Raw genomic sequence first — 16722 nt, forward strand, 5'->3', positions numbered from 1 at the left:
TCATCAGTTTTTCAACTAATATGTAATCTAGCCCTGACCACGTCCCTATTGTAAACTCTTCTTTGTATTAGAGTCTGTTTTTGGTCTATTTCAACCCCATTTGTCTGTTGATTTTTATTCCAGAACTCCTGTTTTAATTACCATAACTCTATAGAACATTACAATATTTACTAGAGAAAAGCCTGCTTATTGCCCTTCTTTTCCAATATTTTTTAGCTCTTTCATTCCATTTACTATTCAAGATTAACTTTAGAATACGTGGTCAAGTTTCCAGAAAATAAAAGCAGTGAAATGATGTCAACTAGAATTACATTAAATATGTACATTCAGTGGAGAAGAATTAGCGCGTTGACAGTATCTGTTTCTCCTCTCTAAGAAGATGACTCCTTTTCCAGCTAGCCAAGCCTTCTTTTCTTTCTCCTGCTGAAGTTGTATTGTCTTCTTCATACAGAGTCTGTGTAATTACTCAAGGAGTTTATTTTTAGACAGTTTATATTTTTGTGCTATTTTCAATGATTTTAATCTTTCTATGTTCTGATTATCACTATTACACCAGAAAGTCACTGATGTTTGTATATTTATTGTCTGTTGAATTGACTCACTCAACTCTCATTTTTAAAAATAATGTTTCCGTTTTCCCAAATATCTTTGCTTTCCTATGTAGACAATTTCACCTGGTCATGTAACTGTTTATCTGTTCTATGTCTTATTCCTGTCCCCACGTGAGTAGATTGGCATAAAAGGGATTGTTAACAGCATTGTTATAACTCTGGCCTTAATGGAATAATAATTGCTCTTTTTTTTTTTTGGCCATCCCTGCAGCATGTGAAAATTTCCAGGCCAGGGATCGAACCCGTGCCACAGCAGCAACCTGAGCCACTGCATTGACAATGCCCAGATCCTTAACCTGTGGCACCACAAGAGAACTCCAATAATTGCTCATTTTTACTGAGCATTTTCTACACAATAATCGCTTTGCCAAAGGATTTAGGTGGAAGTTCCCATATGGTACACTGGTTAAGGATCCAGTGTTACAACAGCTGTGGCACAGGTTGCAACTGCAGTGATGGTTTGATCCCTGGATCAAATTCCACATGCTGTGAGTGCAGCCAAAAAAGAAAAAGAAAAAAAAATGATTTAGGTATGTTATTTCCTGGAATCTTCATAGTCATCTTATAATAAATGACCATTGTAATCTCATTTTAAAAATAGGGAAACTGAGGCTTTAAAGTAGAATAGATCCAAAATTATCCACTAGTCAATGGCAAAGCAGAATTCAACTTTACTTTGGTTTGACTCCAGAGCTTATGTTTGTCATATAACTAATACAACATTCCAGAATTGCAAGCAAGTATGACTTGGGGATAGGAGTTTTTAAGGTTGACTAGGAGGGATTTTAAAAATCTTTTGGTTGAGAAATGAGATGGGAGAGAGGAGTGGATTGGTTTTAGGCAGATGAAACATTGACATAAAAAGCACATTAATGATTCAAGAAAAGTACAACATAAGGTGCTTGGCCACAGTGCCCCAAGTTATGGGAGAACACCAAAACCAATTACTAACAAAAACAGTAAATTTCAGGGACCAATATACATGAGTTTATTATTATTCCCCTTCAAAAGAACAAAGCTCTACTCTGTGACCTCTTGACCACCTACGTTTCCAAAAATTTCTAAAGAAAACAGTTGGTCTCATTAGTTCAAATGTTTGACTCACTGAAACTTTGATTCAGCCAAAAAGAGGGGTTGAGGTGCTTCATGCTATTTAAGTCAAATCTTGGCAAAGAGCTGGGTTGTGGGAGATGGTGTGGCTCCTTTTCCAATGTGAAAAAAGACACAGAAATCTAGCAATGCTAAAAATGAAGTCTTCTAGAGTGTTATGCGAAATTATGTATTTCTGCGGCATATCCCCAGATTACTGACTGTGTAATAGCCCTGCTGGACTCCCGCCACCGCAAGAAACCCGGGCCCGAAGCATGATGATCAGTGTGGTGAAGCCTGAACATCCTGCTTTTTCACCAAACGTTTTCATGCTTGGGGTTGGGGAGAGAAGTTCTTCCTCAGAAACAATCACATAAGTCTTGAGCTTTGACTGTCACCCCTAAGAAGGGGAGAACTGATTGGCGTTCATTAAGGATTCACGTAAGAACACAATGTTTAACAAGCTTCAGGAAAGCTCACCCTGGACCAGTGAACCAAGAGGCCGCTGGATCTGCGCACACAAGCACAGGACTGCACTTCAGACTCAGGTTCTAGTCCGGGTCCTGCTGGGCAAGGCTCTTAACCTGTCAGCCCTCGGTTTATGCATTGCACAGATTGGTAATAATAACTCAGTTGCCGTTTCTTTCATAGGGCTTCTGTGAGATGGAAAAGGGAGTATAAATGGATATGTGCTTTTGAAAACTGAAATACACTTGACATGTGTTAGGAAAGATCCAACAGTTTCCAGGACGCACTCCCTATAGAGCAGTCATATTTATTGCTCACCCGAACTTCTCTGAAAAAGACAAACAGTCATCACCAGTAATGGAGTTCTGCAGAGAGCCAGCCCGCTTCCATTTCAATTCAAAGCCCTGGAGGCAGCAAACTTTCAATCCAGGCACTACCCCCGAGTTTCCAGTAAATTTGTCTGTTTCCCCAATATATATGGTGAGCATTTGAAGAGAAGCATCGGGCTATGTCTGATCAGATTAGGCTATCAGGCAGAGATAATCACAATTTAAAGGCTAAAGGAGAAATGGCCTATTTTACAGGGGCTTGGTGAGAGGCATGGGGGAGAGATGTCACGTGATCCCAGAAGTGCTGGTAACTCAAGCTTTGGTTACCACGTGGCTCCGTCTTTCCCCCCAGTCCCTTTGGCCAGTCATTTCTTTACACACTGTACAGTGGCTCTGGGTACTGGGGACTGAGCTTAAATTGAGCTTGAGACAGGGGCCATGGAATGATTGAGGAGTGAATTAGATAGAAAATTGCGACTTTTGAGCCCTAAGTGAGATAATCACAGCATTCAACCAGCTGCTACCACTTGAGTATTTCTCACTTCTTTGGACATTTTTTCCAACAGGGGGACTTAATGCAAAACAAATATGTCTCTTTAGAGACTCCAGAACTGCCATTTCCCCCTCGACCTTCTTTGAAAATCTGCCCTTCACCTCTCGAATGTTCTGTAGCCAACATCACCGTGGATGGTGACCTATGAAAGCCAATGCTCAGGAAAGAGCTGGAGAAGGGAAGAGTCTGTCTTAAATTTGCTCACTGTTCACAGGGCCCCCATCAAAATAATGATCCGTGAACGTGGCACAGAAAAGCACAGGGAGCTGAATGTAAAAGGCAAAGTCACCGCAGGGAGAATTTGTTTCTCATATTGGTTTTGTGGGTTTAACACAAAACTGTCCCCTTCCCAAGAGGTGCTCAACATTGAGTCAAATTTGGGAACTGTAAAAACCCCTGGATTCATTTACTAGCCTGTGTTCATTCACGCACAAGCACTACCGGTTGTCCTTGAACAGGCAGATGAGGGCACTGCTTACACAGGGCAAACTTGATTTCAACACACATGACTTTAGCCTACCCCATGCCTGGTACTATGGCAGACCCTGCGAGAAGTGAGGGAAATGAAGACGATTCAGATTCTGGCCTCCAGGGATTGATGAATAACTCTGGGCCAAGACGGAGTAAGACAACTCTTAGAAGAGAAATATCAAAATGCTGTGGCAGCCTCCCTACCACATCTACAGAGGTTCCAGCCTCCCTACCACATCTACAGAGGTTCCAAACCCAGGAGCATGGATTAGGGTAAAGATACCACAAATGCCTCGGCAAGGCCTCCAGTTCCATCACAACCCGATGCCACCCAGACGGCCAGCCCCTTCCAGCCGCACTGCCTACCACTCCCCACGACACAATCAGCCACGCACCATCTTTCAGACATGTGCCAAACGTCTACTTTTCTAGTTCTTTGTTCACAAGGTTCCCTCTGACTAGGATGCCTTTTCACCCTTTGCACCATCTAGAAAACTCTTACTCTTCCCCCTAAGATCCAGCGTGGTCAACTGTAGGGCAAAAATGAACAAGGAGATGTCATTCTAAGGCCCCAAGTTCCCACTAGGCCCAGCAGGTTAAGAATCCAACTAGTAACCATGAGGACGCAGGTTTGATCCCTGGCCTTGCTCAACAGATTAAGGATCTGGTGCTGCCATGAGCTGCACATTGCTGTGGCTGTGGTGCAGGCCAGAAGCTACAGCTCCAAATTTTTTCCTAGCCTGGGAACTTTCATATGCTAAGTGTGTGGCCCCAAAAGACAAAAAAAAAAAAAAAAAAAAAAGCCTTTCATTCTAAGGCCTCTCCCAGACATCTTATGTCCATGATATGTGAATTTAGGGTAACCACAAGTCTGTTCTCCATGTCCATGAGTTTGTTTCTTTTCTGTAGATAGGTTCACTGGTATTGCATATTAGATTCCAAATATAAATGATATCATATGGTATCTCTCTTTCTCCCTCTGACTTACTTCATTTAGTATGAGAGTCTCTAGTTTCATCCATGTTGACCATATTTAATTACTTGTGATGGAACATGATGGGGGATAATGTGAGAAAAAGAATGTATATATTTGTATAACTGGGCCACTTTGCTGTACAGCAGAAATTGACAGAACATTGTAAATCAACAATTGAAAAAAAAAAAAAAAAGACATGTAGCCAACAGTCCGCCATCCCTGAACCATGAAGCCATTCCTGGTGCCCTGGGCCACAGTTCCTCTTAGAGCCGCAAACTTTCAATCAAAACTGAACTGTAACTGTTTACCTCTTAGTTCAGCCTTCCAAGTAGAGTGAATACAACCCAGGGCAGGATATGCATCTGATTTAAGTTTGATTTTCTTTAACAGTTACACAACCATAACTATGCACCAGCCACTACTCTAAGTGCATTATATGTATTTATCCATTTAATCCTCACAACAACCCAAGGAGGTAGATATTGTCCTTACTTCATTTTGCCCATGAAAGAGACAGAGAGAATTCAAGTAACATGCTCAAGGTCATACAGCTGGTAAGTCAAGTCGTGATCCATGATAGAATCAGGTTCTGAAGTGCTACCTTATGCTGTGTTTAGTTATCTTTGTACCCTCAGGACTTCGCCTGGAGGTCTGGCATTTAAAATGCAGAGCTCAATAAAGATGCCTTAGCTGACTAAATAAATGAGCAAAGGATCCCTACTGGCTAGATCCTCTTGAACAGTTGTGGGCTATAGACTCTAATGGGAATGAGTAGATTTGGAGATGTTTCAGAGAAACTCAAGAAGATGGAAATGAAGAATGATACCGAAGGATTTAAGTGGCTTAGCCTTGAGATGCAAAAGCCAAAGGCTGCTTTCATAATGATCTTCAAGGCCAGGAAGGCTGATTCCTGAGGACAGTGACTGAGCTGTTTTTCTCCACCTCCAGGGAGGATGAAAGCGCAAGATGGGTCCTAAGCTTCAACGGGCACCATTTAAATCCACCACAAGGAAGAGTTTCCTTAACCTAAGAATCATTTGTTAGACCTAGGAGTGAGTTATGGAGAGAAGCTACAGAACATCATCTGTCTTCAGACTTTTGGACTTGCTCCTGCTCAGAGAGAGGGGCATGAAGGGTGGGAACAAACAATGACATGCCACCCCAAGGTCTCCCAGAGCCTTATAAATCAATGACATTTAAATCCAAAAAATACATCAAACACTTCACCTTCCTGGACTGAATGAAGGAATGTGTCCCAACTAATTTAAAAGGCAACAAAAAATCACCACCAGCAGAAAAAGAGGTCTTCTCAACCATACCATTGTGCCAGAACAATAGGGGGGGCGAAGGGGACCTGTTTTCTGAGAAACCTAAATTCTTAGAGTTTCTACATTCCAACTGTTTCTTGCTGGGTCCATCACACTCTTGACAGAAAGTGAGAACTGGTCCGTCCATATCCTCAGGTGCTGATTTTGCCCCATCATCACAATTTGCTCATCTGATAGATGACATGAGTACCTTGAAGCAGATTTCTCTAAATATCAAGGAAACTCAAAATATAAACCACTAGCCCATCAACCCCAGTATAAGGTGTGTTGAACATGAAGAAATGAATCCTTTCCTGAGAGAAACCTCAAACATGCTTTTTTTTTCCTCCCTACGTGGAAGCAGATACACAAAACCGCAATGTAATTGGAAGGGAAGGCAGAGAGTAACATGAAACTATTTTTGTATTTGGTATTATTTTGAAAGATACAATTCATTATTTTCAGTTATTAGAGGTAAAAACCTTGCAATTATAGAATGTTTTCCATCAAACAAGATTCTTTCAAACACATTATTGCACTGAATTCTTACTTGGGAATAGGTATTTTGTTTCCCATATTATAAAGGAGGAAACATCTTAGGGAGAAAAGGGACTTGCCTGAGGTCACACACCCCCATCAGGCCCTCTAGTTTCCAGGCCTACCATCTCCCATACATCTTGGCCAGCTGGACTCTAGGCCAGCCTTGCTAGGGGCTTCCTTCAACACATGCCACCTCTTTCGGCAGCTATGGAGTTGGTCTGTCCCACCTTGAGAAACTCAATCCAATAACCTTAGGAGACCCACTTTACCCAAGAGACACCTACTTGAGACTCTTCTACCTGCCCCAGGTAGAGCATTTTCACCATCAGTGAAGCAGTGGGGCTTGGATTCCAGTTCAGGGTTTCACTGCTTGCAATGCACACCTTAAAAACCTAGCTCGAAGGCCACCTACCCTACAAAATCATCCTTGGCCCCCCAGTTCCACACAGATGGGCGTAATCCTAGGGTGATTTCAAGCTCTGGATCAGGCTGCTTTGGCCCAGGCTGCAGGGAGGGGTTCGGCGATCTTAACCTCTCTGAAAACTTCTATATCTACAAAATGAGGACAGTACTCATTTGCTGCGATGATGAAGATCCTGTGAGTTCTTACAGTGCAAATGCTAAAACAGCTCTTGGGACAAAGTCAACCCTTGGTCACTATTTGATATTCTTTTTTTTTTGTCTTTTTGTCTTTTTCTTTTTGTTGTTGTTGTTGTTGTTGTTGTTGTTGCTATTTCTTGGGCCGCTCCCGCGGCATGTGGAGGTTCCCAGGCTAGGGGTCGAATAGGAGCTGTAGCCACCGGCCTACGCCAGAGACACAGCAACGCGGGATCCGAGCCGCGTCTGTGACCTACACCACAGCTCACGGCAACGCCGGATTGTTAACCCACTGAGCAAGGGCAGGGACCGAACCCTCAACCTCATGGTTCCTAGTCGGATTCGTTAACCACTGCGCCACGACGGGAACTCCTGATATTCTTGATATCATTACCTTCTCCGGGTTTCCTGAGTCCTCATGGTATCTTGTTTATCCTTCAATTATAAAATACTAAATGACTCCTATTTCTTATAGCTGTCCTCCACTATTTTATTAGTTATTACCCGCCCCATCATGAGCCTAGAGACCACGTTATTTCTGGCAATCTCTTTGCAGATGGCATCACTTCTATCCACTTAGCCATCCTAAAGCGTCATTGGACTCTGCACCTTCATTCCCTGCATCAATCCATCACCAAATCCTGAGGCCCCGTGTCTTCTAGATATTTCTGAAGCTACCCTTCCATCTCTATCTTATTTCCATGGTCCAGCCAGGCCTCCCTGAAAGTGGTGGAGCAGCTTCTTAACTGAGTTTCTGGCCTCTAGCCTTGTTACAATCTAATCTATCTTCCACACTGAAGCCAGAATGATATATCTTTTTTAAAAAAATGTTGATCCCATGTCATGGCCCTGCTTAAAACCCATCTATGGCTCTTCACTGCTGCTGGAAGCTATTTGGTCTGTCTCTGTGGGAACTTTCTCCTTCCTGCACCTTCAGACTCATCTCCATCACTCCTTCCTCACCTTGGAAGACTAGCACCAAAAGACAACTGGTTTCTCAACACATATTTTGGAGTCTCTTTCCTTCCTGTCTCTGCCATGTTCTCTCATTCAGCTCACTCTTCCCAGCTCTTTGTCTGGCTTAAGCCCTTCTCCTTGTTTAATTACCATCAGCCAGTATCGCCTCCTCCCGACAAGCCCTTAGACACATCAGAGGCTGCTCCTCAGTGCTTTGGGGTTTTTTTTGTGTGTGTCTTTTTAGGGCCACACCTGTGGCATATGGAGGTTCCCAGGCTAGGGGTCAAAATGGAGCTGTTGCTGCTGGCCTACACCACAGCCACAGCAACATGGGATCCGAGCCACATCTGAGACCTACACCACAGTTCACTGCAATGCTGGATCCTTAACCCACTGAGCGAGGCCAGGGATCAAACCTGCATCCTCATAGATACTAGATGGGTTCATAACGGCTGAGCCACAATGAGGGTGACTCTCCTGGAATCACCATGACCTGCTGTACTCTCCCCACCATGACCTCAAGTGCAAGGCCCATGCCTCTGGTCACTTTCTCATTCACTTAAGTGTAGAAGTGCTTTGCACATAGTACCCATTCAAAAAAACATCGAACGGCTGATCTCCTTAAACAGATAATAGACAGAGAGCAGGTGACACATAGAGCGCACACCATGGGGCATTAACAGTACTTATGGAAGGATGCTTCTAAGTCCTTTTCATAAACTGACTCATTTAATCCACATAAGAACCTTAGAAGGTGGCTATAATTCTCTCCTACATGAGGAAACAGAAGCACAGAGAGGTTAGAAAGGTTACTGGTGTGACATGTGACATAGTTAGAAACTGATGACACTGAGGTTAGAACCCAGAAGTCTGGCCCCAGAGGCCATGTTCTTAACCCTGATGCTATGGTTCCTGCCCAGAGGGAGGTCCCATGAAAAATTAAGATATCTAAACAGACACAGATCATATATTCTAGTTCCAGCTTTCCAGATGGGAAAGCCGAGGCATAGCAAGTTTACAAGAAGCAATCCAGGGAAAAGGAAGAAACATAAACAAGGAGATGGCAGTCTTTGCCCCTCACTAACCAGCAGTTGGGCTCAGGGCAGGCACTTAGCCTTTCTCAGCCTTGGTTCTTCACGTGAAAAATCAGGGCCTTGGGTCCACATTATCTCAACTTTCTTCCAGATCAAATTTGCAGTTCCCTTCTGTAGGGCAAGCGGCATCAGGGTTGAGCGTGTGCCAGGCTCAGTGCTAAGGGCAGAGACACAGACGCAAACAAGAGGCAGCTCTACGCTTGAGGACTTCATCCTCCTGTGCAGGAGACAAACCCAGAGAGACAGCACTGATCGAGGAATTTACAATGGCCGCAGAGCTATTACGCTGGTTATTTTAAAGGGATCACGCCAAGATAAAACATTACCCAAAAATGAGCCCTCCACAATGGCTGGCAACTGACCACTGCCCAGAAAATGAAGCATCAGAGTCTCCTCCCACCTTCTCTCCAACACCCAACTTGAAAATAGCCAGCTCAGTTTATAAGTGAAGAAGAAAAGGCACTGCCTTAAGGAAGTTTGCCACTAGTCAGATGGTGACTTGGTGGCTTAGGCCCCTGCCATCTTGGTTCCCAACTTCTCCCAGAGCTGAAGGGGGCTACAGACGACAAGAGCCTTAACTCTGACACAGCTGCTGTTGGTTTTCCAGTGCAGCTCACATGCCTAAATGGATTTTTAGATTTACAGTTGATTCTAGAAATTGCGTCTAGTTCATTTTCAACTCCACGGGTAAGCTGGTTCACTTAAGGCAAAGAGCATCCAATTAAAATACATTCTGAAGAAATGAGTGAGCCAGGCATTTTTATCCAACTCTTAATTTATTTAAAAAAAATACCATCAGGGGATGTCTCAAGGACCAAATCCCATCACATCATTGTGAGATGAGATAGTTAAAATATGTATGATCAAAGAATAATTTGAAAATACACTCTGAGAGGCAGCCTTGTAAAAAAGGACAGGCTTCAGGAGTTCCCATCGTGGCTCAGTGGTTAACGAAACTGACCAGGAACTATGAGGTTTCCGGTTGGATCCCTGGCCTTGCTCAGTGGGTTAAGGATCCGGTGTTGCCATGAGCTGTGGTGTAGGTTGCAGACGTGGCTCGGATCCCGCGTTGCTGTGGCTGTGGTGTAGGCTGGTGGCTATAGCTCTGATTAGACCCCTAGCCTGGGGACCTCCAGATGCCACATGTGCGGCCCTAGAAAAAGACGAAAAAAAAAAAAAAAAGTACAGGCTTCAGGGCCAGTCCGAGTGTGACCACATGCCTTTTCATCATCTCAGCAGCTGCATGACCTTGGGTATGTATCCTAACACCCCTGAGCCTCAGCTTCCCCATCCGTATGACAGGAATACATAATATCTGTCTGGAGAGGTACTTGTAAGAATTAGATATGTAGGTCGCTTAATGTCTGATAGAGAGTAAGGGTTAAAAAAATAAGCTATTAAAAAACATTTTATTAAAGTCGTAATGATTCAGAGATTGAGTATTTCATTAGAAGATTGTCATGCTTTTTCCCTTTCTTCCTCTTTCTTCCTGCCTGCCCACGTCACAGCTGCTCATAAGCTATTATTCCATGAGATTAAAAATGAGATAAACTTCAGTTCAGATGGCACAGCAAAGTGGGAAGAGCACAAGCACTGGACTCAAACAGGACTGGACTTGAAGAGTGAATGGCTTTGGACAGGTTATGTAACCTCCTTGGGTCTTAATTTCTTCGTCTGCCAAAGGGAAGTAAACAGAGCTCCCCTGTGGCAGAGTGAGTTAAGGATCCGCGTTGTTGCTGCTTCAGCTTAAGTCACTCCAGTGGTGCAGGTTTGATCCTTGGCCTGGGAACTTTCACATGCCATGGGGCAGCCAAAATTAATAAATAAAAGGAGCGTAATCGTACATAGGTTTCTTAGGAAGGTTGGAGTGTGTCTGTGCGTGTGTGTGTTTGTTCACACACACGCACAGACACACACTTGGCACTGTGATTGCTAAATAGTCGTTAGGGAAAAATAAATGGAATCCGTTTCAGCAAGAGATACAGTACAGAAGCTAAAACTAAAGCTTCAGTATCGATCACAACTTGTTTTTAAAAGGTTCTCAATGCCATCACCACCATGAACAGCCAAAAGAAGTCACTGTCATGACAGAGGTCTTACGTGGAATGCCATCAGATTAAATTTGCTCCTTTAGGGACAGCTTGAGGGTCAGCTGAAGTGGGGGGACTCCATGCAGGTGGGGACCCAGGGTGCCAATACAGATGGCTGGACAGTGTGGACAGCACGGGGCAGGGCACCAGGGGCAGTGAAGCAGGGCTGACGCACCGTGACACACAAGGCCACGCATGGCCAAGAGTCAGGGAGGCCAAATGGGAGCCTGGGATGCCCCTTCCATAACCATGTCCTACAGGGAGCTCTTTGGGGACTACAATGGAAGAGTCAAGGGTCAAGCTGTCCCGGAGCGCATCCGTGGATGCAAGGAGCAGAGGGAACATTTGCATCATCTGCCTTTGGGGAAATGACTAAGCTTAAGGTTCGTGGGATGCTAACACTGATTGGACACGTGCTTTTTTACGTAAACATTTGGATTTCATGTTCCTAGTTTAATATTTGCCCACAGAGATCTCTGAGTCACCTCCTCACATACTTCCTCCCTTCATCCTCCTTGGAAATGAAGGCTACAGATAAGATGCCAACATTCGTAAGGAAAACACATCAATAGACAAAATCCAAAAGTCACATCCACAGGCCATAAAAGATGGGAATCTTTGTGTCGACCCCTCGGGGACTTACCATGTGACATTCTCAAAGTAGCACGCAGAGATTTATTTGTATGCCTTCCTGCTTCCTAAATAACACTCCCACTCAAAGTGGAAGGACTCCAACTTCATACCAGGCTGAAGGATTTTTTTTTTTTCTCTCTGAAGCTCCTTCCTTAACACCACATTGCTTAGAACAGAACATACCTGTCAATATCAGCACCGCCTTTCACGGAAAGTTCCATTGCAAATAAGACATTTATAAAAAGGTTCCCTCTTTTTATAAGAGGGGAGAATTATTTTTAAAAAGTGATGTTGAAAATCAACGCATCCTGAATCATCGTTCTTATAGGAAACTTTCTGCTATAGACAAATGGAAAATCACAGTTGCACTTTATCCAACACCACCCATAAGAAATGCTTCATGCCCAGAAGTATTCTTTTTCCATAAGGCAGCAGCATTTAAAAAAAAAAGAAAGAAAGAAAGAAAGAAAAAAATCTCTGGCATCGCTCTTCAATACTGTTGTCTAATTAAATGGCAATGGAGTGGATGCGTAAAAATATGCATTAGAAGTGTGTAATGTGTAATGTGAAGAAGAATAATCAAAGCCATTCAACAGGATTTAGGAAGGGATTTCAGTTGGCAGCTTACGAGACAGGAGCATATAATTTGGCTAATTTGAAATAGGTATTGTAACATATAAACATTACTGCTTTGCATATTTTAATGAAAACTGCCTCTACACCAAAATGAATCCTTTAGCCCGAACTTTCTGCATACCACTGCATAGAGCTTCTACCTATTACGAGTTCAGCATAAATAAAGTAGGCACGCAAGCCACATTAAAAGAATGGTCACCTCATTAAAATAGGTTAAAACCAAAACTCTTATTCCAAGCAACTATAACACCATAAAGTAAGTCTGATGACAGGTGTTGTATTAAATTTTTATATTGCAATGAACTTGTACTCGCACAAACCAAATCTTCATGCTTCCTTTGATATACACCTGCAACTTGTTAATTCAAGGGCCTTTATTAAGAAAGTATAAATATAGCAACATCTATAGATTTGTAAAACTCTATTAGCTTGCTCAAGAATCTAGAGGAGATTCATGTGGAATCTTATTTGCATGGTTTTCAAAGAAATGAGAACGAATGATAACTTTTCCCAAATGGATGGGCCTGAGATAACACATCTGGGCAAAGAGACTGATGTGAATTAGCCAGACTTGGGCTCAAAAGAGTTGAGAGATGGGGGCCCATCTGGAGCTGAGGACATCACTTACCTGCCAGCTCGCTTCTCGCTGCAGTCCTTTTTTCCAGTCTTCTTCCAGCCTGGGGGAGGTCTCATCCATTGCTGAGGCTGCTTGCACAAACTGGATTCGCCAGTGGCTGTCACTCTTTCGTTGCAAGCCTTTACCAAAGCGGCAGCGAGGGCAGTTCAGGGGCAGACTGTCATGGAGAAAATGCCATGCCAGAGGATGAGGGATCGAGCAGGGGGAAGCCACGCAGGAACAAATTTGGGATACGTGGGGCTACCCTGACAGCTGCCAACTGGCCAGGCAAGAGGCCAGCTCAGCCACTGAGTGTCCAGAGATTAGCAACAACCAAGCTCCAGGGCCAGCGGACAATGGGTCATTCTTATGCTTCTGGCACAAAGGTCAGAGGAGGGAAGAGTGAAGGCCTGCTCTATGACCGAGAAAGATGCTTTTCTATGTGCGCTCCCATCTTTCCTAACTCCCAACACACACACACACACACACACACACACACACACACACACACACACGGACTCACACCAGAATTTGCATTGCTCTGCAGGGTTGCATCAGTGGGCTGGAGGATCCTGGAAGAAATAAGCTACTTTACATAGAAGCAACACATTTCACTTGAGCTCATCTCCCCGCAACACCGTATGAATCACTCAGCAGCCAGTAAACATGCATAATAGCAAGTTCCTTGGGGAGAAAATAGACTCATTCCTACAGTTGAATCTTGAGCATCTAGAGTTCCTGCTTTCCCCTCTCTAGGAAGTTTTGTGTCAGGCATTGAAACTGACCATGGACCTCAACCCTTTACCCAAAGCATTAGTCAACATGACCAGAGGCTTCAGTGTGAATGGACACATCAATATTTGGGGCTCAACGAGGTCAAAGCCAGCCAGACTGCGCCCTGCTTCATTACTGTTTCTCATACAGAACAATACTCTCTCCTGCTATTCAGCATTGATCACCTACGGTTTTAAGAGATGCAGCAAGGGCTATGGGTCAATGAGGCCTACTTCTTTTCCTTGAAAAACAGAGGTTTTCAAATCTCTCTACACAATAGAATCAACTGGAAAGATGTGTGAAAATACTGTTACAGGAGCCTCACCCCTAAAGATTCCAATTTAATTGGCCTAGAGTGGGGCCAAAGACACTGTTATATTCTTCTTAAATCCCACTGGATGATTCTACTGAGTACCCAGGATTAGGACCTCAGTATTATTGAAGGTTTCTCTCATCACTTGGCTGGCGCCTGAATCCCCAAGATCCGGCTCATATCCACATGAGCAACGTTCTTACCACCAATGACAGTAAACTCACCATCTCACAAGACGGTCCTGTTCCATGGTGGATTGTTTTGTCCCCAGATGAAGCGATATCCTTCTCCCTGCAATTTCCATGACTGTCTTGTTTCTTAATTCCCTAAAGCCTATTCTGTAGGACAACCCTTCAGAGAACCAAAGACAGTAACAGCCCATGCCCTTGACCCTCTACTGAAGGGTCTCTTTTCCAGGTGAGATCGTGCTAGTTTCTTCAGCAAACCATGGAAAGTGGTTTCAGGTAATTTCTCCATCCTGGATGCCAGCCTCACAGTATAGTCCACTGTCTCTAGGGAGAGGGATGCAACTATTCCAGAAGTGACTTAATATTCCCACTATGATCTGCCATTGCACATAAAGCCTAATAATCTCATGCCTTGTTTTAAAAATCTTCACTGTAACAACCATCATAATAGTAAGAGAAGCCAGCATTTACTGAGCTTAGACCTACATACCCACAAGCGCAGGTGTCTTATTAACCTACTTCGTCTGTCCTTTATGAACCTCTATGGGAATTCCCATTGTGGTGCAGCGGAAACGAATCCAACTAGGAACCATGAGGTTGCGGGTTTGATCCCTGGCCTCGATCAGTAGGTTAAGGATCTGGCATTGCCGTGAGCTATGGTGTAGGTCACAGACATGGCTTGGATCTGGCGTTGCTGTGGCTGTGGTGTAGGCCGGTGGCTACAGCTCTGATTCAACCTCTAGCCTGGGAACCTCCATATGTCGTGGGTGCAGCCTTAAAAAGACCAAAAATAATAATAATAATAAGATTAAAAAAAATACTATGAAGTCATCATTTTACTCCTGACCTACAGATGAAATGTCCAAGAGAGATATTTTCCTGGGTGATGGGACCAGGAGGGAAGCCCAGATCTGCCCCCCAAGGCGCATTCTCCATCCCTACTTCATGCCAGGCAGTCCCGGGCCACGACTGTGGCTGTTTTGACAACCACACTTCGCTTATATGGTGTCACAGTCAATTAACACTTAGGTCTGCTCTCATCTTCAGGTTATATCTGAATGTGTTTTGTAGGCTACAAATTGCCGTACAAGCCTAACCTGCCATTATTATCCTTTTAATAATTATAAGATTATACCTTCCACCTCACCCCTAGCAAAGCAGAGAAATGCCAGATCTTTCCTTTACTTGCTCAGCTCCTCTCTTTTATTGAGACAATTCAGAGGCACCTTCAGAGCTTACCCTGAAGGGTAAGTGAGAAAGGACAGAGGAGAAAGAGTCCAGAAAATTTCCCCAGGGACTAGACTCAAGGGAAGCCTCACTAAGCCACCTGGTTCTTCCTCATGTTCTTTCAATCCCTACCCTCAGGACTCCATAAGGAAAACTGGGGACAGTTAGTTTTACCATTTGAATCACACCATCTTCAAGGCTGTGGCCTCAGTTCTTCTAGAAGGCAGTTCACAAAGTGGTTGAACATAGTCTTTGGACTCAAACAGACCCGAAATTGGAGTAGCAGCTCCATCATCGTCAAGTTCTATATCCCTGGGCAGATCGCCTAACACTTCTGAACCCCCATTCCCATGTCTGTAAAAGGGAGATGTTCCTGTTTCAAGCGCATTATTCTTCATCAACATCTGATTCCCATCTCTGCCAGTCACAGAGCAAGACTGCATTTCCTTAAACTCCTTAAAATGAGCTATAACCCTATGTCTTGCCTTGGCCAAGGAAATGTAAGAAAAGTTGATGGGTATCACTTCCCAAGGTGAGGCCTTAATCACCAGCCCTTGACTCCCAGCCAACTCTTGCCCCCACTGCAGTGATTGTATGTGCTATCAGACGTGCCTTAACATCAGCGCTAGAATGCTGAGCCCACTCATGGAGAACAGGTGTCCTGCAGAGTCACCTGGACCAACGAGAGGCATTATGGAAGCAAGAAATAAACTTCCGGTGTATTATGTGTATTTCCACAGCAAAACCTAATCTACCCTACCCAATACACTGTCCTTTCCACAGAGTCGTGAGGATCAAATGAAATCACTTCACTGGAGCATTACCACAAGCACTGAGTAAGCCTGGAATATTATTTTAAATAAATTCCATTGCAAGCCCATCTGTTCTACCCATGTACCACATATTCCACTCTCCTCCTTCTTTTATAGCCTGGGTTTTCCCTGCTCGTAAGATAGTAGCATTAAGCGTGGCAATTTCCACAGATGATGCAGAAATATGAATTTTAAAAAGACAGGGTAAAAGTATTCAATAAGGCAGTGTCACTCTGTCACAGAAAGCAAACTCAGACTAGCATGACTTTAATGCCACTTATCATTTTACAAGGAAATTAATGAAAACAAAATGAAGCATCAAACCCCAAGTGTAGCTTGGTATGAATTCACTGCTGATGATGTACACGTCTTCAAAATGTAAACATAATGAGAATGTACACGAATACAGGAGTTTATTAAATAGCAGGGCTTTCCTTCACT

Source organism: Phacochoerus africanus, chromosome 10 (assembly GCF_016906955.1).
Source record: "Phacochoerus africanus isolate WHEZ1 chromosome 10, ROS_Pafr_v1, whole genome shotgun sequence".
In the NCBI taxonomy this organism is placed as follows: Eukaryota; Metazoa; Chordata; class Mammalia; order Artiodactyla; family Suidae; genus Phacochoerus; species Phacochoerus africanus.